This window comes from Epargyreus clarus, unplaced genomic scaffold (genome assembly GCF_041222505.1).
Source record: "Epargyreus clarus isolate Ecla_fem2 unplaced genomic scaffold, WU_Ecla_fem_2.2 ptg000004l, whole genome shotgun sequence".
In the NCBI taxonomy this organism is placed as follows: Eukaryota; Metazoa; Arthropoda; class Insecta; order Lepidoptera; family Hesperiidae; genus Epargyreus; species Epargyreus clarus.
The window spans coordinates 572064-597275 of NW_027332212.1; the positions used below are offsets into that span (position 1 = coordinate 572064).

At 34.1% G+C, this 25212-nt stretch overlaps 1 protein-coding gene across 2 annotated transcripts in view; it reads left to right on the plus strand.

The window, feature by feature from the left end:
- LOC140757230 (metabotropic glutamate receptor 2-like) overlaps positions 1-25212 on the plus strand; it is a 233859-nt gene that overhangs the window by 60720 nt on the left and 147927 nt on the right. Inside the window, exon 2 of one of the 2 annotated variants that reach the window (XM_073092769.1) lies at positions 22722-22748. The exons of the other annotated variant lie outside the window; for it this stretch is intronic. The gene's annotated coding sequence lies outside the window, so the exon portion shown is untranslated. The remainder of the gene's footprint in view (positions 1-22721; positions 22749-25212) is intronic. 2 annotated transcript variants of the gene reach the window in all.

Consider the following 25212-nt stretch of genomic DNA (forward strand, 5'->3'; position numbering starts at 1 on the left):
CTGCTGTGTTCCGGTTTGAAGGGTGTGGTAAGGGAGACAGACCTTCCTGAGGCGTTCCAGCTTCGTCCTTAGGGGTAGCGGCGCATCTGTGGCTGACCACAGGTAGGAATATCTAATCCTATCTGGGGTTGATTACAGATGTCCATGGGCGGCAGTAGCCACTTACAATCAGGTGGACTGCATGCTCGTCTGCTACTCTTATATTATAAAAAATGTTACAGTAATATTTACACATGAAGCAATAATACGCGGAATCATCTTGCTGGTCTATCACCCAGAGAGAATCCGGGTTTGATCCCGGGCTCGATATATATGCAAAGATTCCTGTTCTAAATTTTGTCCTATCATCTACGAGTATATCTATAAATGTAAAAAAATATTGGCGACGATTAAAGAGGCCGGTTGATAAAAATGATAGCCTAAATTAATTAGTTTGTAGTTACTATGTACTTATGAATGCTTATTTACAAGGGTCTAGTCCAATATCCGGTTCCATTCTACTCACGCTCCAAATACTTGCTGGAAACATAATATATTTCGACCCGGCAAACGTTGTGTTGCCATATAAATAAAAAAAATAAGGGTAAACAACCCTTACCTTTTGACGTGACAACGTCTTAAATTAGGTTGCGGCTGGGAGTCACTTATGAAAAAGTGTAACGCCCGGTAACGTTACGATGAGTCACCGAACGAGAGAGAGGCCCGCCGAATGCCTTGCGTCTCTCTCCCACACAACTATGATCGGTCTGCCGCGCGCGCAGCACTAGAGAATTAGGCGCATTGAATCGGCGCATGCTTGTGTCTCTGTCTTTGTCTTTCTCGAACGTTCTTGGCGTTGGAAAAACAAGAAAGCGTCACAATACAAGTTCACACGTGTGGTTAAAGTATCGTCAGCTGTGTCTGTAGTGAAAATATGGAGTGCTTAGATTCGTCATTTATCATTTACAACAACTACAACAATAAAGGTAAATAATTGTACACTGATATTTCATTATCGTAAACTATGATTGATTGATTAATTGTTAGATTGACACAAAAGTTGAGAAACTGAGTTTATAGGTTATGTCATACTATTGATAAATGTTGATAGTGTTAAGTAAATTATTAGTTTAAAATTAATTAATTAATTAATTATTATTTTACAAATTTCTTTTGAAAAATGCAACCATTCCATCAGTATTTTCATATGACGTTGTCACGTTCAACTATCGTCAGTAAACCGACTTTACAGACAACCGATTTTTTTATCACAACTTTTTTAATTAGGTATGACTGAGAGTGTTATAAACGAAGGAGTAGACAAATATTATCAGAAAGCTTCGAACTGCTAAGCTATCGGGAGTTACACGTGTTATTGTGAGTCAACCATAAAAGTTAGACATATGCTGTCGTGGGATATTTTTTATATAATTTTAAGGAGAACATTTCCGTCATACATCATTTCTGTGTAGCTTTAACCATTAAGGTTTCACACGCGATGAAAGCTTAAAAAATTGAGTAACATCTCCCGTTTTCCCATCATTTTCCATTTCCCACTGCTCTACTCTTATTGATTGTAGCGTAATTAAAAGTATACTATAACCAGCTCAGGAGTATGAAAAATAATTGTGCCAAGTTTCGTTAAAATCCGTCGAGTAGTTTTTGTTTCTATAACGGCTATACAGACAGACAGACAGACAGACAAACATTTTACTGATTGCACGTTTAGCACCAGTATGGATCCCTAATCACCCCCTGGTAGTTATTTTGGAAATATATTTCATGTACAGAATTGACCTCTCTACAGATTTAATATAAGTAAAGAAGAACATGAAGTCTTTATACTTAATGTAAGGGTACTTTCACTTGTGAGAAGAATGTCAAGTTGTTGTCTGGTTTAAAGAGTGTACTGCAGCAGATGTAAGGTAGATGATTATGTATTATCTAAATTATGATTTGTGACCTTTCAATTCGATTACAGTAAATGACTGGCTGCATTGACCACTTAACTCGTGATAGGATAATTAAGGATTCTTTGCTTCTCCAAAAATCATTAAAAACATAAACACATTGTGAATCACTTTCGTTAGTAAAATGTGAAAAGGATCAACAAGAAACGAAATACAATAACGGTACAAGTTGATCTCCTAAAACTTCTGCTTTCTAACAACTTCTTTCATCTATGTATCAAACTATCAGAATATTACACGCCAGTTTGACTAGGAGCGAATGAACTATAAATGACAAACTGTTTTGTAAAAAATGTGTTACCGATTACCTTACTGAGTACAAGATATTTAAAAAAATATATAATCCAAAATTACTGCATACATGTTGGCCTATCTTTTATACTTTATAACGTATGAGCGAGATAATATATCACTGATTTTTAAGGTTCCGTGCCCAAAGGTTAACAAGGAACCCTATTATTAACCCTCCGCCGTCTATACGTCTGTCCGTCTGTCACAGGGCTCTATCTTCTGAACCGTAATAGATAGAGACTTGATTTTTTTACAGAGTATGTATAACGGTGCTAATAGGTTGGCCAATTATAATTATTTTCATAAAATGGAGTAGCAAACGGGCATGCATTCCATCTGATGGAGACTGACTAGTGCAGCAGTCCATCTGATGGCGAGTAACTAATGCACATCCTCTTCAAAGTTTTTGACAAACTTCATAATATGAAGTTTAAGTTTGTCTTATGATATTATCATAAGACACATTTGCTCGCCTACTTCATTATTCGTGAAGGGTTTAACAAGTCCTTTAGCGACGGCCGGTAACCTTTGATCCCGTATTCAAAACCATATTAGGAAAAGGTACGTTTATTAGATCCGGTAGAACCCGATTTATCAGAAAAAGAAAGTTTCTCGGAATAGACAATGGCATTTGATATCAAACCAAATGTTTACGGTAAATTGATTTCTACCCTTCTAAGAAACGAATAATTATTTAATCATTCTTAATTGATCAATATCCCTTTATGGTTCGGATTGCTAAGCGATGCTGTGTACTATTTTGAAGGGGGTCTTACACGAGGCAAACATTCTTACACGAGGCATTTTAATTTAGTCTTCAGTAGGGATAATGCATCTGTGGCCGAGCTTAGGTAAAAACTAATCTTGTACGAGGTTGATTATAGATTGCCACCTGATGTCTTGCATCTGATTTTTTTAAGTATCATCTATTAGGATGTTTTATAGAACCATTATTATCTAAAAATACATTGTATAGAATACTCTCCATAGAATTACCAAATAGTGGTAAAAATATCAATCAGCATTTTTAATCGAATACTTTGAAGAAACAACGTCTACTAGACAAATAGTAGAATAGACTTATGCTGTGATGCCATAAAAAAACTTAATTTCAAATACAGAAACTACGAAACCAAAATGCTACATAATTACTTGTCTGTGATTAAAAATAATCAAATAAAGGCGGCCATTAAATACAACTGCGACGGAAACATCTTTAATGAAATGTCTTTGTGAAAAAGAAGCCGAATCTAATTATGAATGAAAAGCGGCTTTCTAAAATGTAATTAGGATTCCCATTTGGTACGTACGATGCGATCACGACTTTATCGTATGCTTTTTGGTGTGAATAGCACTGTTCAAATGACGTGCCATCGCTTTTTTTTATATAATATAGGAGTAGCAGACGAGCATACAGTCCACCTTCTAGTAAGTGGCTACTGCCGCCCATGGACATCTGTAATCAACCCCAGATAGGATTAGATATTTCTGATGGTCGGACACAGATGCGCCGCTGCCCTGTACTCCTATTAGTAAGTAGCTGGAACGCCTCGGAAAAGTATGTCTCCCTTACCACACCCATCAAACCAGAACACAGCTTAATAATGTTACAATTATAAAATGGTTATAACTATGTCTACCTACTACGGTGGCTTCCTAATTGGAAAAGACTTGGAACATTCTCTACTCATCATCAACCCATTATTGTCCCACTGCTGGGCACGGGTCTCCTCTCAGAATGAGAAGGATTAGGCCATAGTCCACCGCGCTGGCCATTGCGTATTGGTAGACTTCACATACCTTTGAGTTTTTTTTTTTTTTTTTTTTTATAAATCTCTCAGGTATGCAGGTTTCCTCACAATGTTGTCCTTCACCGTTTAAGCAAGTGATAATTAATTTCTAATACGCACATAAATTTGAAAATCAGAGGTGCGTGCCTGGGTTTTGAACCTCGGACCCCTCGATCGAGAGGCCGCGTTTCTTAACCACTAGGCTATCACTGCTGCACATTCTCTACTATGGTACTCCAATGTGGATTGTTGAAGCAAGTTCATATCAAAAACTAAATAATTCGAGAGAAGAAAAATCAAATATATTTGAAAACATAGTGGAATAGGGCATATCACGATCAGCTAAATACAAAGGTCTCGTCTTTTAACCCACGCAAACATAGCCACAGACAGCTACTGTAAGATATTATAGTCGTTAGTCGTAAAAGGCCCTCCCTTACCAGTGACCATTAATCTTAAGTCCGAAACGTCTTGAATAATATTTGCTGGTCTGTGTTCTAGTCTCAAGAAACATTGTTCTTGAATCATAACATTCAAATTCTATTTAAGATCTCCATAAATTAATATTTGACTAATAAGTGTGGTCCGTGACAATAAATTCGAAAGCCCTCGTAAACTTAAGACGGACCAACATAAATTATTTTAATTGTGAACATTAGCAATAACGAAGCTGAAATGTAATATAATTTTACTAAATCATCCCTCGAATCTGGTATTTTAATTTATTCTCGTTACAGAATTGTTTAATAATTACGTTACAATTCTGTTCGTTCATTTATAACTCGAATTTATACTATTTTGAAGTAGTTTGGCCTAGAGTATAAAGATGTTGTATTGAATTTATTATTATAAAAGGTATATAAAAGTATTTTTTTTATTTTAGGAGATGGTCGAATTATCTATGGTTTGACACCCGGTGGCCCTACTGCCACCCCCATTTCTGGCTAATATCGGTGTTAAGCGGTGTTCTGACTTGAAGGGTATGGAAAGGGAGACATACTTATCCGAGTCATTCTTACTTAGTTTTCGAAGATAGCAATTCATTTGTTGCCAACCTCTAGTAGAAATCTAATCTGAACTAGGATTGATTACAATTGTCCATAGGCGGCAGTAGTCACTTACCATCAGATGGACTGCTTTGCTAATTCAATATTATAAAATCCATTTAGAACTTTTTAATTTTCCGTAAATAAGCATCAGCGTTTTACTCTTATCTATTCACGAAATAAAAATGTACTCTGTGTTCACGAACTAACCCGCACAGGTAAGCGTGCTAACTACAAATCACACTACCTCCATTATAGTAAAAGCCTATGTCAAATAGTACCTTTTTTAGTTCATCGCCTAAAATATATCTAATTCTCTATTATTATTGTTCCAGGTAAGCCAAGCCAAGGTGTATAAGCCACATAAAACCCTCAACAAAATTATATTTATTACAATCGTACCGAAATTACAGTACCGAGTACTTAGCAATTTTCGTGAAAAATTATCGGTGGTGAGTGATGAAAATCTTGTAATAACATCGTGTCGAATGTCTTCGAAACGGTTACTTTGGGGTGTAAGATTCCAGCGTATTTTTCTAGAACATCTAAGGGTAAGAACTCATGGAGCGGTTTTCAGCCGCGTTCGGCCGCAGAACCACAACACGTGTAGAATAATAATAATTAAAATACATGTTAAGAATGATTCCATCACGTTTTATCCATTTTTTGTTCGGTGATGATTGATCAAAATCTCATAAAACACGACGGCATTTTAAATTGTTTACGTACACAGAAACGTGAACGACCACCTCTGACCATAGTTCGGCACGTGACTAAGCAGATAGTAAAATTAGTAAATAAGAAATTATTTGCCACTTCGAATGTGTATGATATATATACGTTTCCTACTTGTGGTACTTATGTCAATAGCTAAAAGAGTTGTTAATAACGTGTCTCGGTGTTGTGGCTTGCACAATTGACGCCGGTATCTTGCACCTCATATTAGACACGCTGTTTACATCGTTATCCAACGAAATATATTGAGCGCCGGCTTCAGAAATATGTACTAAACCAACATTTATTTCAATTATTTTTTACTTTGTAGTGACATAGAAGTCGGTTGTATTTTTTTGTTATTTTTTTTTTCTAAATAAACAGTTATTCCGCATCCGCACGTGTTGGTGCGGTTGATAACTGCTTCAGCTTTTAGCCTAACGATGTTTGTGTAAAACTTGTTCGGAGGCCTTTGAACGAATAAATGTAACTGACAATCGATTTTTACACCAAAAGCTTCCTTCCGTACTAATTGGAGCGTATATTTTTATTATCCAGCAGTTGTATATTAACGGATTGTTGCTCAAAATATAAAACGTACAGTTTTAGGGATTTGTAGCCATATAAGTTTTTCATATGATTTAAATCAACATCTTAGTTGTACTTAAAATCTATGCATGCATATAGACCGTACAGCTAGATGGAAGGTCCTAACACAGGTTTGGGTCACATAAATTAATATTTTCCAAATTTCAACTTTACCTGTCCACCAGATTCAAAGCAAATTTGCTGTGACAGACGAACAAACAGACAGTTAAGACACTCAATCTTATACGAACGATAAGGATCTCTACCTTTAGTTTTAGATGAAACCCTCAATTCTTGACAACTTAATTACGAAATTATATTTCAGCGGCCATTGTTCAAACATAATATCTATTCAAACCTTGTCTATCATAATTTCAGTCTGACGCGAACACAATAACGCTGGAAAGATAACGCTTTATCGTAAAATGCTATTAACTTAATGCTTAATGTACCTTTGTCACATTAAACTAGGCTATTGTAGAATTCCGTGATAACGTTAACGTATAAAGTTCACAAACACGTATCTGTCTGAACTTAATAAGGTTTAGTTATTCAGAACGCAAATAAGTATTATATTCGTCAGGGGAATACAAATATACATAACACATCTCTAGACTTCTAGACCTTTTTTGACCCCCAAAACCCCTTTGTTGCAATCATACAGCATTTGCCAGCTTACTAGTATTATTCTCAAGCTTTTTTTGACTCGCTTTGGGGGAGCAGTCACCATACCGGTTTAATGATTTGATATCTGAATTATGAGTAAAGATATCTGTTCTTATTTTGGTGTTTGTGTAGGTATACGTCTTTGTGTGTGTCCTTGGCGCCCACGACATAGGGAATCCTTGTGTGGCTTTGAGTGTAGAAAGATTATCTTTATAGGTATGCTAATTTTGGACTGTTTCCCCGTCGAATCATACTGGCTCAAATTCAAAAGATTTTATTTTACGCTTTCGGTCATAATCTCTTGAATTGAATGAAATCATTTAAAATAAAAAGAAGGAAAGGAAGGTGCAGGGTTAAACTGAAGTGAAGCAAATTGAATTGAAGCGAAGAGAAGATAAGTGATGTGAAGTGAAGCGAAGCGAAGTGAAGATTATCATAATGTTCTTATTTTTAAAGGTCATATAAAGCGACACTTCATTTAAACATATTATCTATGAACATTATTATTGTACATACATTTCAGCCATAGACGTTTGATTCGCCGCCCTCGGGTACAGCGGGTACAGCGGGTACTAGCTGAATCCTGCCCTATTAGTAACTGACACATGTCTATAGATCAAGTGGCCACATAACATCAGCTGAACTGTACGGCCGATCTTTATTCCTATCACATAACTAAAGTGGGCAATTGCGAGTCGAATTGTATAAACATTATGGATTCCGTACAAATGTGTATTCCAGATGTGGGTTATTTAGGTAATTATAAAAATATAAAGAATACAAATAATTCAAAATGCTTTAGCAAGCATTATAAAAATAAGTTTTTTGATAATAATACGAGTAGATAGATATCTGAATGTATATAATCTTAATATACACTATTTTTTATTCTCATATTAGAACGTAATATAATTTAGTTGAAATATATCAAATAGCTACAAGCAGTCAGATTGGGACTCCATACTCCGACATGGTCTAAATGAAGGTTTACCTTTTGCGTGCCTAGATTTGTATTTTATATACACCAAGAATCCCAATATAAACAACAAATACTCTAAGTATCAACAACAAGCGTATAATATTATTATATTTTACGCTAAGCGAAGACTGTCTAAATTATGCGGTATACCCAGCGATAATTTCATCAACTTATGCTCCACCTTGTTACCGAAAGCATATTCAAGGTAAATCTCTTGATGAACGTGGCATATAATTATAGGGTAGTATTATCAGGCGCACCCAGATCTACTCCAGTTTAAGTGGTGGAAACATAAGGACACTCAATTGATCAAGCGTCCAGCTGCTGTAAATAATAAAGCTACGCAAGTTACTTTAAACATTTATTTATATATATTTCTTACATTTATTTACGGAATATCGTACGTTCTAATATTTAAATTGAATTAGATTTTTTTAATAAATTAGTTGAAGTTGATAGATATATTGCTATTAAAAGTTTACCTAATTGGATTAGAGAGTCGTCTTAAGGACTTATAAAATAGAAAATTCAAACTAAAACATAAATTATTATTTAACAAATTATTTACATCAAAATATTTTTCAATATAATAAGGCCATCAAGTCGTTTCGCGGTCGCTCTGACTACTATTAGGGTTCAATGTTGTTAATAATAAAATCTATGTATATTCACTGCGTTAAACAATCGAGTATTGAATATTGAGTAGTTCCAAATATAAGGTCGTATGTTTCCAACGAAAGCCTCCCGTCCAATGCTTAATTCTGTTGAGTAATTCCCAGTAATTGGTTGGCTGATGGAGAGATTTTTGTTAAAAAGGAGATAAGGCACTTGTTTAACACCCAACTAAAAGTGAGGAATACGCATTTTTGTGGTTTCATGTTAGTATTTGGTAGAGCAGAAAATAATTAACCAAAATTACATTACAATCTGTAATACTGCCTATACCATTACCTATACCATTTAAAATTAAAATTACAAGCATGTTATTGTTTAAACTCTTGAGAATATATTTTTAAAGAATTCTGGTGTAATAATGCCGTCTAGTTCTTCGCAATGTATTCATTCACCGTTTTAGCAAATGATACAAGTTAATTTCTAATACGCAGATGACTTTCAGAAGTAGAGCGGCCGAGTTACTAACCACTAGAAAATGATCATCATCAACGACCCATTATTGTCCCACTGCTGGGCACGGGTCTCCTCTCAGAGTGAGAAGAATTAGGCCGTAGTTCACCGCGCTGGCCAAGTACGTATTGGTAGACTTCACATACCTTTGAGATTTCTTTATAATAAATCTCTCAGGGCACACCTGAGAGGTTTCCTTACGATATTTTCCTTCACCGTTTAAGCAAGTTCCAATTGATTTCTAATACACACATAACTTTGAAACATCAGAGGTGCCTGGGATTTGAATTGAATGATTATGACTCCTCGATCGAGAGGCCGAATTTCTTAAGCACTGGGCTATCACTGCCAGTAAAACATGATACAATGATAATTACTGATGATGACATAGTGAACACTAGACTACCACTGTAATTTAATGACATCGTATATCCAAATCATAGGATTTGCATACATGTATGCAGAGATTCGTCGAAGTGTAATCGTACCGTACAAGTGATTGCACTTCAACGGATGATTGCAAGCCACAGGCGATGTTATAGGATTAAGACCAGTTGTGTTAGCAGTGATAGCCTAGAGGTTAAGAAACTCAGCCTCTTGACAGAGTGGTCCGAGGTTCAAATTCCAGGCATGCACCTCTGATTTTTCAAGTTATGTGCGTATTAGAAATCAATTATCACTCGTTTAAACGGTAAAGGAAACATCGTGAGGTAACCTGCATACCTGCCATTTTTCTAAAAAGAACGCTTTATACTCCCGCAATATTGTGGTGTTTTTCTTATAATATGGAAGTAGCATATGAACATGCTGTCCACCTGATGGTAAATGACTACTGCCGCTCACAGATATCCATAATCAACCCCAGATAGGATTAGATATACCTGAAATCAGCCACAGATCCGCCACTACCCCTGAGGACTAAGCTAGAACTCCTCGGAAAAGTATGTCTCCCTTACCACATCCTACAAACCAGAACACCGCAGCGCTCAATACTACTGTTAATAAGCAGAAATAGTTGTGGCGGTGGTGCCGCTGCAGTCGAACCACAAAGGGTTCTACCACCGTGTTACCGCACAAAGTAGTAGACAAAGCATTACCTCTTGTTTAACGCGCTACACCATAACATAATATTATCTCACAAATATACGCTTAACCGCTTCGCTATCCTCGCGGGCAGTGGGTCAAGTGGCTAAACGAGCTGTAAATATTCCGAATAAATTACCAGTCGTTTTTCCCTCATCGTTCCGACTCGATAGATGAGATAGGATTGAATTGTGTTGGCGTTGAAGCGAACCACATTATAAGTTTAGCGATCGATCCGCGGGGATTGGAGTGATAAAGTTGATGACATTTTTATGTAAAATATAAATAGCAAACGAACATTTTTACTTTGGCCTTATACATTTTATATTTACGTATTTCCAATTGTCATCTTATATATAAAATTCTCGTGTCACAATGTTAGTTACCGTACTCCTCCGAAACGGCTTTACCGATTTTCACCAAATTTTATATGCATATTGAATAGGTCTGAGAATCGGCTACTATCTATTTTTCATACCTCTAAGTGATAAGGGTTGTTCACCCTTAACATTATTTTTATTTATATGGTAACACAACGTTTTCCGGGTCAACTAGTATATGTAAAAATGCGCGACCTAAACCATGATATTGTAATTAATTTAATAATAATATATTTTAATAATTTCCATTAAGCAAACGAGTATGCAGTCCATCAAATGGTAATTTTCTACTGCGACCCATAGAAGTTCATAATCAACCCAGCACAAAATGTATTCCTACTCCAGACAAATAAGTTGGAACACCTCAGATAATTTTTTTTTTTTTATAGGTTACATTACATGGAATTTATATACATTCTGCTAGTTTTATTTTAATTATAATTTATACTTAAACTAAATTTAAAACAAATAGAAATAAAAATATTTACAGTAATCAAAAAAAATAACTAAAACTATAATAAATAAAATAAATGAGCCAGATCGCTGCCCCGCGGTAGTGTACCCAAGACACTAGCAGCATTACCTCGTTGTATGGCCAAACTTATTTGTTGACCGAGGTAAGCTCCAGCTCTTGGGTCACCAGAGGTCTCAATCAAGCGCGAAGACAATTCTTTATAAAATTGCTTCGCTTCTGGTCCCCACGGTCAGATAATTATATCGTTCTTACCGCGTCTTTCAAAGCGGAACACAACAGTACTGTACCCTTATCATTAAGTTTTTACGTTTTGCCAAATATGACTGCTTTGGTATTTGTTTATGTATTTGCCCATACAAATTCCAATCAGCGCCCCTAGCGGATTGTATCAGAACTATAGTGTCAGTAACATAAAATTAAATATCTAAATTGACTAAATGGCGCTTTATGTTTTGTCTCTCTTTTTTGCGAACATGTGAGGCAGACAAAAGGACTTGAGCACTTACGTGTGTTACGTGTAATAAGCAAACGGAACAGAATAATGGATTGATTAAACGTAACGTAAAATTTTGGGATGTTTTAAAAACTCATGGTAAGGGTACAGAACACTTCTGTTATTAGGTAGAAAAATACGCGGTGGTGGTGCCGCTGGAGTGTAACGACAAAGGGTTATTCCAACTTCTAGAACTAGAACGCTACATGTAATATAGTAAAACTGTGGTCCTCCTGCATTACATTATAGTGGACAAAGGCTTACCACCTTTTCTTTTGCGCTTCACACCTTTAGTAGTGATCATTTTTGTTGAATCATTTATTCAAAATTCCAGTACCGACTTGCAAGCATTATAATATTTTTTTTTATCGGATTAGTGGGAATTTTCCATGGCACAATGCAGATAATAGATGTATATTATCTGCATTGTGCCATGGAGAAAATTCCACGTACATAACGTCTAACGTATTGTTTATCAGAGCTCTTTCAACCAGTCAGTACTATTTCACACATCAGCTCATATTTCAATGTCGCGGCCAATCCGTCCCTAAACCTAGACCATAATAGCGTTTCGTTGAAAACGTCGGGTCCAAATGATGTGGATCGCAATTCATGTCCGTTTAAAAGGCCATATCTCAGAATACGGGCCACTGGGTTGAACAGATCTGAATGGTTGGTATTCACTCCGCAATCTCGGGGTTGAATAAAAAGTGCATGTACTTTATAAAGACGCCACCTTGACGTGACTAAAATACGATTTATTATTATAATATCATGATTACTTTACAAAAAATTATAGAAATTGAACTATTTTATAACAATTCAGCATTCTATAACTGTTATTCGTACAAATAAATAATTTATGAGAACATTAAACTAATAGAAAATGATGAAGTAATTCCATTAGTACTCTTTTTTCTCTCTATAATGGACGATTTAGTAAGAATTTATAATAACCACATCAATCTTAAGTACTTCTTTAATCTATCTGTTTCAAAATAACATCAATAATTTACATAAATATAAGCTCAAGATTTACATGTCCTTTTGAAAGAACTCATTTCAAGTCACGGTTCACTGTATGGAACAGGCATAGTTGGTATTTAGTACACGTAAGCGATTGTATCTAAAAAAGATGTCTCAGAGTTATTAAGACAAATAAATCACGTTTTGGTAGGAATGTTTTATAAACTCGGTCTTATAGCTTTATGTATTATGAAGTAGAGTACAGCGTGCTAAGTTAGTCTGCTTTTACGTACGTAGTTATTTCTGCTCAAGATTGATTTTGTAGGAATTCCATACGGGACAAATTCTGTGTTAGATGTGAATTATGAGAAGTAGATTAAATTAAAATACCTGCTGTACGTCTTATGCATTATTTGTATATCGAAATAAAATAATTCTAGTGGTTCATTTAAACACCTACGTGTTAATTTTATTGTTGGAATAACAAAACCGTTTAGTCATTCTTATATTATTTTCGAACATTCTTATGTCATTGAATACAAAACAAGAATTATCGTATTATGAGATACAATTGCTAGACGGTGAAAATCATGGGGGGAAAATACGAAGTTCTCCTTTCAAACTAGATGAAGTATCAAATAGGAATTTGTAAAAAAAACACGAATGTAATGAGAAGAATCGTGTATCGTCGTTAGAAAACATCTTCATTATAATTATAGTGTCAAGTCTGCTTAAGTGGCTAACTAACTTGAGTAACGTATAGTGGAGTTGAGTAGTTACAGCCAGGGATGTCGCAGTTGTTCCGTGACCAAAACGAAATAAATTGCGAATAATTTCAGATATGGGTCGAGTCTAAGTAATACTATTGTGAAAAGTTTTTCGTTCGACCGCCGATGTAAGTTACTTTACAAATAAAATCAAATCGGTAATAAGTTGATTTTTGTTGTACAATTTTCCGGTATACGTAACATAAACTATCCGAAATTATCAAATAATCCGAAACAATTCCATCTGTAAGAATTCCATCCGTAACCAATATAAGTAATATTTTTAATAAATCCGTATCCATATTTAAATCCAAAATTTCGTATCGATAACATCCCTAGTCCCCGTCTTACGAACGTCGATCGTTATCGATTTACATATTGTTAAAGCTCTAGAATAAAAATTAATTTTACCGACCTTGATCTTTATCGTCGAACGCGGCATCTCATCATAGCCCTGGCATTTTCTGGCATCATCTTGGCAGACTGACATGTTGGATAATGGCACCTGTCATATATAGGCAAAAGGAACATCAGTGCCATTCCGTAGAATATCCGAAATATTTGCGTTAAACTCCAGCCAGACAGCACATCTGGACTACGAGTATAAATATAACAATAATCATTTTTAGGTCTCAGAAGATGATCGTTTCTTAGATATGAATACTTAAAATTTCATCCAATATTTTTTTATTCACATCTATTTTTTTACCCGACTGCCAAGGAAGGGTTATTCAATAAAATAATTGACAACGAATGAAATTGGTGTAGAAAACCAACGGTGTAAACCACCTGTGAAAAAATCCTTCCAAAATTCTACCTGAAAGTAGCAACAAAAAAGTTGCTAGAAGCTGGACTGAGGACTAAATTAGAATGCTTCGTATACTTACCATTCGCGCTCATGCCCGCACATTTCTTTACGTTCCAAACGATTTCTATCTGCCTTTCTAGAGGACAATTTAATGTCATCCCAGATTACTCAATACAACGCTTGTCATGAACAATATCTGAATACAGTCATATTGTGTCAAGATAGCGAATTGTTTCATATCCTCTTATGCCTCCAATTAGACAAAGGGTCTGCTCCAATTAGTAGCACCCATGTTCTTTTTGCCTCACAATTCGATATTGCCTCCGCCTACGTAATAGTACCATTCTGTTATCTTGCGCGTAATATTACAGTCTTGAATTGCTTCTATTCTCAACATTAACATCTATTTATTAGTAATTATAATTGATAACAACAACAACAACAACATAATTATTACATAATTATAATTGATCTATAAGAATATGGGCGTTAGTTCTCGTTTTAATAACTACTTATTACTTAACAGAAATCAGTTAATACTACAATTTCATACTAACGAATAACAACAGGCTCAGTACAAATAAAGTCACGTTCATGGACCAATCAACCTGTCGTTTAAGTGTGACGATGTGCGTATGAGATTTAAAGTAAACATTATTTTCTACACTCATGCATATCAATTTCTGGAGAATACCAAATTCATAGCTCCGCTTTTACAACCTTACGTCTCCACAGTAGATAATCTTAAAAACCATAAACCTAGCCAATATTTGCGTTGAAATGAAATTTTGACGTCTCTTCCCATGAGTATGATTTAAGGCGGCTAAGGAGGATGAGGAGAAGGATAAATCGAGCAAATTGATCACCGTCTTCCTGCGAAGTAATTTATCTACTACGGTAACCAACATACATAACCAGGGAATTACAGCTAAACTGTCATTCTATTCTATGAAGGTTCATGTACTATGATGGACTTAGAAAACCAGCACAACTAAACCGATGGAGTATTCCCTACACAATACTATGACGTAAAGTCAAATGGAAAGAAATCAAGAAATAAAAGTTAGACGGCTCATAAGTATCAGAAGGGAAAAAGTTTATTAATCAAGTTCAATTTATTATTGTACTCCCGGAGGTCTCAAAGATGAAGATGAATCTACTTGGACAAGAAATTCTTGCTCAAGTAGATATTAGGTAAATGGCTCATATTCCATTGCCATGAATGCTATTTCTCAAAGCTTATTTTTGGTGACTGTTTGAAAATGTCTTATGGATATTTCACTCTTAGTTAATTTGCGATTTCAAGATAACTACCACGTTCTAAGTTCATACGCGCCTTTGCAAGGTTCTGAATTAAAAATCCTTCTTATTTACGTGTCTGAACAAATCTTGGTAAGAAAAATAACAATGTTTAATTCCTAATCTGTTGACTTTATGTGACATTGCATCATGATTACATTGACCATTTATTACCGAATATCTATCTACTATCGATTTGGTGGGACTTAGTGATGAATTGGTAAACTAAAAGATTAATTACAATGTATTGGAGTTTACTCCTTAAGAAACGATTTGAGTTATAAGGCCCGGTACGGAAATTTTATGAGGAGTAAAATCAAGTGTAACACGAAAAGTTGAGGCGTAACGGAAACCAAAATATGAATCAAGAGTGCTTTTATTAATTTAAAATACAGTAAGTTCAAATCCCATATGAAAGTAATTATTACAATAAAAATAATTAGCAATATATAAAACATTAAAACGTCATTAACTAATTTGTTTACATTTTTGCATAAATTAAGTTATAGGTTTGATCATTTATAAACACTGTGAAAAATATGAACATTGGCGCCATAATATGATTAACAATCTTTTATGAACGTTTTTAAAGAAGAGTAACATATAAAATCAGTAAGCAATTGAATATGATATAATATTAGCACAATAAGTTTTTAACATAAAGAGGCTTTTGTAAGTTACTGATATATTAATTTAACTTATAAAAATGGATGCATTATTGACCAGCACCATCAATCAACGATAAACGGGCAAAATCAAAACAGTATTATTTAATATTTATTACAGAATTATTGCTAATGAATTATGTTCAAAATAAGTTATATAAAATTAGCAATACGTTTTAAATGAATTCTAGAATTATAAAACATTCAGAAACAATCCAAATTACATATAATAACATGTTTATTGAGTCTCATATAAATTTCATCCGTAAATTGCAACAAGGATATTTTATAGATGGCAAAGAAATTATAATTATTAAGTTTTAAGTTATAAAACGTTTAACATTGTTTTAAATATAAATAATTATATTATATTAAAATTTACTTTAATATAAACAATTATATTAAGTTACCATTATAATATTTGGAACCAAAATACATACATAGATTGATAAACTTGCAAACTTACAATTTATAAAACTTGCCACTAGATGGCGCTATTTTATATTATTTTGTAACATACTTTATGTAATACGCATTATTGAAGTAATATAAATAATCCGAATAATTACAGATATATGTTTGTTTCTCTTATCATTTTAGCAGATGCGTTCATTTACCTACCCTTTTTTCTATTCGATATATATCATAATTATCATTCGTAAGGAGTAAACTCCAATCGTGCGTCGTAGCTGACACACACACACTTTTTTTTATATAAAAAGTTTTAAACGCTCGAATGCGGTGTTTTCCCTCAAATCGCTTGAAGCACAGACGTCAAAGCTTGATCCTTGCGAAGTTATTAAGAGATTACAGAGTTTAATCAAACATCGTGCAGCACATCAGCTCTGAAAAATGCACCGATTATTAAAACACCAAATACTGTGTAAGAAAAATGGCTCATAAAGATTTCTTTCTTATAATGAAATCACAGGGCACTGATCTGTTAATATCTGGTAGATTTTTTATCTAAATGGAACAATAGAATAGAGTGAAAGTTTTGTGAAAGTTGTGTGAAAACAGCACCTTTAAAGAGCTTTCGTATACCCCACAATTCTCAACGTTCAAGTACTCTATTATATATATTAATAAACAAATAAACGCCTTCTTCACTCACAGCCCCACACTAAGATTCCCTATATCGTGGTTGCCATGGACCCAAACAAAGACGAATACACAAACACCCAGACCCAGAACATCTAAATTCATCAATCAAATATCTGTCTGGACGAAGATCGAACCCGAAACCCTTTGGGCATCAGACCGGTACGGTGAACGCTCCGCCACGTTATTATTATAATAAAGCAGAAGTTAGAAAAGCACCAGCACTGCTAAAGTTTAACGATAATAGACTCTGCCATCTATTTATTAACACGCTTTTATTAGCTTGGGTTGTATGTATGTATGTATATATGTTTGTATATATGTATGTAACTATGGGGCGCTTTTCGAAAACTTTTTCGAAAACCCCACGCTTTTTTCACTATTATATTATTTACTGTTCCTAATTGATTCCTAGATTGAAAATTATTTTCTACTTTTTGGTTGATTTTATTAAAAAAGCGTGTTTTTTAGTATTTATAAACTATATTTATTTTGTGCTATAGGGGAGAATTAGTAGTGTTTATAATGCTGAACTATGAACATTACTGCCAAAACCAGCAACTACTGCTGTTACAGCAAAAATAATAAAATGTCCCACAATGTTTGGCATTTAATACCATGCGGTGGCACTGTTAGAGTTAAGCCTCAAAGGTTTAAATTAAATCGATGTTCCGGTTAAATTTAATCGAGGTGCTCTGGTTTCACAGTTTTTTTATCGGATATCAATTCACACGGCTTAAATGCATTTTGATGTTACTCGCATGGTATGATGCTTGATATTTAAATTCTAATTGGACGCCGTTTTTTAGGGAATAGATTTTAAAATTCATATAATGGATCCTATATTTTCATATTTCTCATGATTATGATATAAAGATAAACAATGGATTTTTTTTTTATTTAACCTTTAGAAAATTTTGCGCAACTTCTTCAAAGTGAAACTTTCTAAACGATGGTAACTAGCTGATGTTCAGAGAGAATTCTAAAGGAATAAATATTGTCAGGAAATAACTAACTTTTGGAAGAAAACTTTGAAAATCGCTTTGAAGCTAGAAATACCGCGAGCTTGAATAGAGTTTTGGAAAAAGAGGAAATTGTCATACATTTCATTTCGTGATACTTGTGCGTGAACAAATGTATGTAAATGAACGTAAGGATATCGGAGCGCATGGGAATTTTGTGTATTCCTCGCACGCTAGTCGTTAGCTTCCGGCTTTCGAAGGCATTTTTTATTCAGGAATACTTCCGTTGGTTACAGTTTGACTCTCCGGAAATATGTGGGTTAATGCTAATATGGTTTAGTAGGGGGGAAGCTTGCATTAATAATTCATATGTTCCTATTGAAGTAATCTAAGTTTTAACTATTAATTAATATGAAACGTCAAATAAGTTATAGTTCCTAAGCGCAATACCTAGGAAGGTTAGCCATTCTTGCAACTTATTATTTATCCTGCTTATAAATTTAAAAAAGAACATCCTAATTTACAATAGGTACTGTGATTGATATTTATATTATAGACTAAAAACAGTAACGGCCCTAGTATGCTTCCTTGAGGTATTCCGAATTGAACATAATTATTTAGAGACTGATAGTTTGCTGTTTTCATACCGTAAATAACTGATTTATATTTGGGACTATGTATATGGGACTTTTCATTAAAATGGAATGTCGAATTCGACATAATGGTGAAAACAAACATACATTTACACTCAATAGCTAAACACTGTTCATAAGCGTTTTAATAAGACTTTGAATCTTTCTAAGCCAAGATTGTAAGTCGTCGCTTTACAGAACAAATAAACAATAGGAAACAAGGATTATCGCGAAACAATGCGACTTAACGTTTTGTTCCAGTGCGAAGTACTTCAAACTATGTACAAGTAGCAGTTTGTATTCTCGGGGATTGGAAGTGAAATTAGGATACTTGGGAGCATTCAACTAGAAAGTTCAGTTCACGCGCACTGCACATTCTAATAGGTTTACTTAACAATTGTAGTTTGAGACAACGGTTATAAAATATCGTTAATAATAAATCTTAATACAAAATCCTTTTTTGTTGGACTGCCGAGGGTAATGTTTTACGAGCATATATTTCATTTTATGTCCTGCAGCCCTAACTACTTAACGGATTAACGAGTGTTGGGGTTTAAAGTAGTCCATGGTATTTACTCTCTATAAAATCCCTGAAGCTTAGCCGTAACCTTAGCCTTACCCTTAACTAACCCATAGTTTCTATGTAATAACAAAGAGTTTTCTCAACAACATTATTTGATTACATTACTGATTTTATTTACGTTTATGGGAAGAGTAGTATTAAAAATAAGAGCATAAGCATTGAAGTTGGCAATCGTTATTTATTTGAATAAATACTTTAAAACAGCTAGGTGAAACGAAACAAACTGCTTAAAGCCACTCAAACAATAAATTCAACCGACTTCTATGTCACTACAAAGTAAAAAATAATTCAAATAAATGTTGGTTTAGTACATATTTCTGAAGTCGGCGCTCAATATATTTCGTTGGATAACGATGTAAACGGCGTGTCTAATATGAGCGCCGACTTCAGAAATATGTACTAAACCAACATTTATTTGAATTATTTTTCGGCTCGTCTCTACACAATAAAAAAAGAATTATTAAAATCGGTCCACTAACGGCGGAGTAATTGATACATAAAAAAAAAAAGATACCGGCCGAATTGATAACCACCTCCTTTTTAAAGTCGGTTATAAAACTATAAGTAATTAAAAAAATGTATCTACAATTTCGTTCAAGATCTACAAATAGCCGAAACCTTTACGAGGTCCATCAATCCTGGTTATCTTAAACTTTACGACCGGCAATATTCAGCTAATAAAACCAGGAACTTCAGATCTTAGCACCTTGAGGTATGAAGCTTAGTAGGCTTACATGTTTACGATGGTTTAACCATAGGACGGTTAGGAAAGCTGCAACAAATTAACGGCTAAGCAACAGCTGGTTGTGGTTGAAATTGCTACGCGAGTTTATCCACAACTTAACCGCTTTTAGATGTTTATACTAAATATAAACTCATTTTGGTCCTTCCAGCCGGATCAGTTACACTTTTTTTTAGTGGCGGTTTGGCATTTTGTAATTTTCAACTAAATACTTATGTTTTTTCTTACTTTGATAATTCCTAAAGTAATATTTCAAGGTTATGAATTTTAAATTCTATTTTAGCGCATGATGTATGAATACTTAATAAAAAATCTCGCACATTTTTGTGCGTAGGAATATGAGTTCGTTGCCGATAGAAGGAATTTACCAATAACGTGACTCATTATGACACAAATTTATGTACATTTTGTTAACTTTCGACACCGGCACAAAAGGTAGGAGCCACGCAGTGGGATAATTGGCTGTGCCTTATTAAAAATTCACTAATTTTCCTTATGAATCTAATTACGAATAATATTTTCTTATGAATTATTAACTTTTGCCCCAATAGAAAATTTGCCGACCAACTTGGTTGGAACAAATTCGTAAAAAATGTTTTTGACAACAACATTGTATGGTTGTAATAAATGTTAATTTAATAAAGATAATTATTTAAAAAAAAAAAACAAATTAATTAGCAATAAGGATAACAAATCCTGTTTGAACACTAAAACACATAATAATAATTGTTCAGTCGTGTCCTATCTGTTTACCCTTTAAGCCTTAGTATAAGCAATGTTTGTAGTTAAGCGAAATATAAGTCGTACGGTTATAAAAAGAAAAATGTTCCTGAAATTAATGGTATGTGAACGGAAATGCTTGCATTTCTTTCACATTTTTTGAAAAAACGCTTACTAAGACCTTTACAGGGTATATAGAAGCGAGTCCAATAATGATTATTTCCTTTGCATTTTCCAAAAGCGTGTTTGTTTAGCGTTTTCAACTATTAATTTATTCAACCTCGAGCGCTGTCCTATATTATTTGGGCCTAATCGTTTTCGGGACTCATCGCCATAATTACGAACTCTCGTCGCTCTACGGATAAACTTTATTAAATCCGTAGAGTGCTTTCCTCTCCGCTGATTTCTGAATATTTATCCCTATTATACTTATTTTGAATCACAAAGGCATTTCACGTAATCCCTATTTATAGGGGTGTAAGATTGAAAATTGATTGGATCTTACGCCCTCGTGAGACGCAACAAGTATGGCTTGTTCTGTTTCATCTAATTCAATTCTCTCGTTAACCGCTCCAGTAATCACGACCCTAATTTCTGGGTATTAGGGTTTGTTATTAGCTGGCTGTGCTCGGACGTGGGCGGATGGAGTGTAGTTTATAGACTTTCGCTTTGAAGGATCGGTTCTCATTAATGTGTTTATTATTAATGGGGAAAAATGTTTATTGGTCGAATCAATTTGTATATTACTCTGGTCGTCAAGTTATATCGTACAATGTTTATACGGCCCTTTAGGTTTTTGCTAACTATCTGACGGAACTTATTATATTTTAGTTTGTACGGTGTAACATAGTTGCAGTGTTTTATCGTCTTGTATCGTTTCTCCTCACCCTCTTAGGGAGGTCTGTTTTTTCTTCATGGAGTTCTAAATTTGGATTGACAGAAATTACTCTTTCTACAGAGCATTCTTCCACCACGGTATCGTCTATTACCATGGCATCCACGACACAAGGAATCCTAATATGTCAATTACAGTACAATTACAGTACATTCTTCTGGTCTCTGAGATGCATTTAAGATTGACCTCAAGACTACTAAATTTCTTACTTTACATAAATCTTCCAAAAATAAAAAGACGTAATAAGCGTACTAAAGAAGCAATGCTTCCAGTAATACCCTTGACCTACATTCGTTATAGGATCAAACACAGATGCGATAACATTGTCACCAAGATTGGAGTCTGCGGCGATCTCGTTACGGATTTAATTAATATCTATTGTTATTTCTACAGAATCCTCTTCACGGAACCTCATTTGTAACGAGATTCTGCCCTTTTTTGCTTAATGCTTAAATTTCTTGGTTAATCTAACTTATGTCACTTCCTGCAAACATTTGTACCTATAGTATATAGTATGTTCTACTCCATGGAAAATTATACCATTACTGCTATACGGTACTTACCATAACGTAAGTATGAGACAGTGGTTTTTACATTTCTAGCTAGCAAATGCCCACAGGTGGAAGAAACGGTAACAGAAGTGAAGATAGTTATTTTTTCACAAAATATGACTTGTTTTGAATAATTTGGCCCCTCATTCCATCGGTATTAAATTAATTCTAGATAATTTTAACACTAGACAAGTCCTTTATAAAATCCTATGTTTTCTATATATATCCAGACATAGAATTATAATTTAGTTCACCTAGAGTATAGATTACAGCATTCAGTGTCTCAATTACACCTTCAACGTGATCGCTTTACTTGTAAATCTCTATATTAATAACAAAGTTAATTACAGCGTGGCATTAATTATTACAGTCACGTGTATGTTAATGAGAAATTTTCATATTAACGACATAGGGATACGTGTTCGTTAATCTGTATTTTGTCTCGTTTCAGATAATGTTGTGAGAGCAGGACGGAATGGTGAGTTAAGTTCTCTTAAAACGTTACGTTGGGTAGCAATTTCATAATTATTAAAATGACATTAAAAAGCTTTTGTATTATTGTTATCTGTTCTTTTAGTATTGTGAAATAATTTTCTTCTTTATTTTAAAATAAGTCTACTAATTGAACTGGAAGGTGTTCGGGTAGCTACCACCGCCACACCTATTTCTAGCGAGAATCAGTTTTACGTTTAGTTGGAAGGGTGTGAATGGCGACTGATTTAGATATAACGGGATTACCTTTGACATCAGTACCCTTAGTATGAGTTTTTACGTTTTTACAAAAATGACTGTTATTGTATTTATTTACGTATTTGTCCAAACATTTCCAATCAGCACCCCTAGCAGAACTGATTGGAAATGTATGGTAATACGTAAATACATTACACAGTTACATAGTTACATTACAGTAATTTTTGTGAAAACTTAAAAACTCATACTAAGGGTACAGGAGTAGTAACGCGACTGGTATATTTATGGAGCTGATTATGTCCATGGGTGGCAGTAATCACTTGCATGTTAGATTAATCGCAATTTTTCTTTACTATTTTACTCTTATAAAAAAGGGAAAATGGATTTAAAATAAAATCTAAAAAAATCGAACCGAAAATCAGTAAATTTAGCTGAAATTGCTTTCAAATGACATCGTTTGCAACTAATTCTACTCGTCAGTCTCGCTAGTTGTCACATCTAACACGACTCAGACGAAATTGTTTCGAGATTGTAATCTATTTTGCGGTTTAGATGGAAAGAAAAGGTTTAGAAGACTGATAAATTGTTATAGTAAACCATTATGAGACGAATTGGTTTCGTTTTGTTTTCTTTTATACCTAAATTCTGATTGGACCCTTTCTTATTGGATGTAGTCGCCATAAAGATGGATTGGATGATCTTCACCGATTCCCGATATTGGAACGTAATGCTTATTTTTTATTGAAGATTACCTGTGATGTATCATGTATGACGTCTCTCTCTATTTTTGTTACTTTATCACAATTTAAGAAAATTGTTTAGGTTTAGAATTGGTTTAGGAATATAATTTAAGCATACACGGGTAGGTAAATTAAGCAGACTTGAATTTTCACATATATCTAATTATATATAATTATTGTCTCCGCTATATACACTTGTAATAAAATTAAATCGACGTAAACCTAATTTGTTTTTTACTAAAATACTCAAAAAAAAACCACAAAGATTTTAAAATCCTTATTTGGATCATTTCTTATTTACTAACCATATTATAATAGCCTTACTTTTTATATCCATTACTTAAACAACAATAAGGGCAATCAGTCCTAAAACCTTACCACTCATTGCAATATCACAAGGAACCAGCGGACAATCCAAAACGATTTAATTCAGCTTCATGATGAATAAAACATCCATAAGCCTCGCCAGCTGCAAGATAAAGATTTTAAGACCTAAGGTTTCCAGATTTGGGAGCGTGGAACAAATGGTGGCAATAAATTATCAAGCTTGGTGTTTTAAATCGGGTTCGTACGTGAGAAGGACCTTTGTCGAATTACATAAAGTCGCTACGCACAGTCCTGGTTTATCTATCTTTTCTCGCTCTCCTATTTCTTTCTACCTTTTTTGCGGTTAACAGTACGTTTTCATTTTAAAATATTCGCAAGTTAAGCCACAAAAAACTAGTGACTAATGACTAATTTTCTCAAACAATTTATTGTACATATATATAATTTACTCCTTTGTAATAAAAGTGATTCACTCTTTGAAACATTGCTTTTAATTTTCATTTTTAGCTTCATTATTATTTATTACCAATTTAAAAAAGTAAAATCTATTTATTTTAAAGCACGAGTACGGCTTACGGTAGATATATAAAAAATCAGCTATTTTTTACCTATCTGTCTGTTTCTTATAGCTAAACCTGAAATGACTGTGCCGATTTTGACGGACTTTCGTTGGCAATTAACTGATGTTATTAGGAATAACTTAGGCTTTTATTTAAAAAAATATTGTATCGCGCAAAAACAATAAAAACCTAGAAGTGAAATCTCGCGAATGTTCACACTATTAAACGGGAAACCACGGACACAACTCATATTACACAATAATTATTTATTTGGTTGTTCTGTTATTATGAAATTATTATTTATTTGGTTATTATTTTAAGGTGTTTGCGTAAGTAACTTAAGGTCGAAATATTTCAAGTCAAAATAATAGAAGGGCTAGTGCACATTTTTCGCGTCGTATCGTCCCAACGCGGGCGTGAATGGAATACGCGAGGGCCCTATTTCTATGTAAATGAGGGATTTCAGATCCGTTATATTGATGTGTGAGTGAGTATACGCACATATTATTTTTATGCCTTTATTTTTCCTGTTTGCTGCGTTCGTATTATGAATATTGGTAATGATGACTTGTTGATTATTGGTTTTGTAAATGAGCCCAAGACATATCTGTGTATTCTTTGGCTT